Raw genomic sequence first — 3,074 nt, forward strand, 5'->3', positions numbered from 1 at the left:
GAGTGAGTTGCACTAAAAAACTTAGAATTTAGAGAAACGCACAGTGTAGTACATAGTATATGAGTGAGTTGCACTGAAAAACTTAGAATATAAGAAACGCACAGTGTAGTACATAGTATATGAGTGAGTTGCACTGAAAAACTTAGAATATAAGAAACGCACAGTGTAGTACATATTATATGAGTGAGTTGCACTGAAAAACTTAGAATATAAGAAACGCACAGTGTAGTACATAGTATATGAGTGAGTTGCACTGAAAAACTTAGAATTTAAGAAACGCACAGTGTAGTACATAGTATATGAGTGAGTTGCACTGAAAAACTTAGAATATAAGAAACGCACAGTGTAGTACATAGTATATGAGTGAGTTGCACTGAAAAATTTAGAATATAAGAAACGCACAGTGTAGTACATAGTATATGAGTGAGTTGCACTGAAAAACTTAGAATTTAAGAAACGCACAGTGTAGTACATAGTATATGAGTGAGTTGCACTGAAAAACTTAGAATATAAGAAACGCACAGTGTAGTACATAGTATATGAGTGAGTTGCACTGAAAAACTTAGAATTTACTGAAAAACCCGCATTACACGAAATGCACAGTGTAGTACATAGTATATGAGTGAGTTGCACTGAAAAACTTAGAATATAAGAAACGCACAGTGTAGTACATAGTATATGAGTGAGTTGCACTGAAAAACTTAGAATATAAGAAACGCACAGTGTAGTACATAGTATATGAGTGAGTTGCACTGAAAAACTTAGAATATAAGAAACGCACAGTGTAGTACATAGTATATGAGTGAGTTGCACTCAAAAACTTAGAATATAAGAAACGCACAGTGTAGTACATAGTATATGAGTGAGTTGCACTCAAAAACTTAGAATATAAGAAACGCACAGTGTAGTACATAGTATATGAGTGAGTTGCACTGAAAAACTTAAAATATAAGAAACGCACAGTGTAGTACATAGTATATGAGTGAGTTGCACTGAAAAACTTAGAATTTACTGAAAAACCCGCATTACACGAAATGCACAGTGTAGTACTTAGTATATGAGTGAGTTGCACTGAAAAACTTAGAATATAAGAAACGCACAGTGTAGTACATAGTATATGAGTGAGTTGCACTGAAAAACTTAGAATATAAGAAACGCACAGTGTAGTACATAGTATATGAGTGAGTTGCACTGAAAAACTTAGAATATAAGAAACGCACAGTGTAGTACATAGTATATGAGTGAGTTGCACTGAAAAACTTAGAATTTAAGAAACGCACAGTGTAGTACATAGTATATGAGTGAGTTGCACTGAAAAACTTAGAATATAAGAAACGCACAGTGTAGTACATAGTATATGAGTGAGTTGCACTGAAAAACTTAGAATATAAGAAACGCACAGTGTAGTACATAGTATATGAGTGAGTTGCACTGAAAAACTTAGAATTTAAGAAACGCACAGTGTACTACATAGTATATGAGTGAGTTGCACTGAAAAACTTAGAATATAAGAAACGCACAGTGTAGTACATAGTATATGAGTGAGTTGCACTGAAAAACTTAGAATTTACTGAAAAACCCGCATTACACGAAATGCACAGTGTAGTACATAGTATATGAGTGAGTTGCACTGAAAAACTCTAGAATATAAGAAACGCACAGTGTAGTACATAGTATATGAGTGAGTTGCACTGAAAAACTTAGAATATAAGAAACGCACAGTGTAGTACATAGTATATGAGTGAGTTGCACTGAAAAACTTAGAATATAAGAAACGCACAGTGTAGTACATAGTATATGAGTGAGTTGCACTGAAAAACTTAGAATATAAGAAACGCACAGTGTAGTACATAGTATATGAGTGAGTTGCAATGAAAAACTTAGAATATAAGAAAGGCACAGTGTAGTACATAGTATATGAGTGAGTTGCACTCAAAAACTTAGAATATAAGAAACGCACAGTGTAGTACATAGTATATGAGTGAGTTGCACTGAAAAACTTAGAATATAAGAAACGCACAGTGTAGTACATAGTATATGAGTGAGTTGCACTGAAAAACTTAGAATATAAGAAACGCACAGTGTAGTACATTGTATATGAGTGAGTTGCACTGAAAAACTTAGAATTTACTGAAAAACCCGCATTACACGAAATGCACAGTGTAGTACATAGTATATGAGTGAGTTGCACTGAAAAACTTAGAATATAAGAAACGCACAGTGTAGTACATAGTATATGAGTGAGTTGCACTGAAAAACTTAGAATATAAGAAACGCACAGTGTAGTACATAGTATATGAGTGAGTTGCACTGAAAAACGTAGAATATAAGAAACGCACAGTGTAGTACATAGTATATGAGTGAGTTGCACTGAAAAACTTAGAATATAAGAAACGCACAGTGTAGTACATAGTATATGAGTGAGTTGCACTGAAAAACTTAGAATTTAAGAAACGCACAGTGTAGTACATAGTATATGAGTGAGTTGCACTGAAAAACTTAGAATATAAGAAACGCACAGTGTAGTACATAGTATATGAGTGAGTTGCACTGAAAAACTTAGAATATAAGAAACGCACAGTGTAGTACATAGTATATGAGTGAGTTGCACTGAAAAACTTAGAATTTAAGAAACGCACAGTGTAGTACATAGTATATGAGTGAGTTGCACTGAAAAACTTAGAATATAAGAAACGCACAGTGTAGTACATAGTATATGAGTGAGTTGCACTGAAAAACTTAGAATATAAGAAACGCACAGTTTAGTACATAGTATATGAGTGAGTTGCACTGAAAAATTAGAATATAAGAAACACACAGTGTAGTACATAGTATATGAGTGAGTTGCACTGAAAAACTTAGAATATAAGAAACGCACAGTGTAGTACATAGTATATGAGTGAGTTGCACTAAAAAACTTAGAATTTAGAGAAACGCACAGTGTAGTACATAGTATATGAGTGAGTTGCACTGAAAAACTTAGAATATAAGAAACGCACAGTGTAGTACATAGTATATGAGTGAGTTGCACTGAAAAACTTAGAATATAAGAAACGCACAGTGTAGTACATAGT

Source organism: Mus caroli, unplaced genomic scaffold, assembly GCF_978045245.1.
Source record: "Mus caroli unplaced genomic scaffold, Mus_caroli_1 scaffold_25, whole genome shotgun sequence".
Classification (NCBI taxonomy): domain Eukaryota; kingdom Metazoa; phylum Chordata; class Mammalia; order Rodentia; family Muridae; genus Mus; species Mus caroli.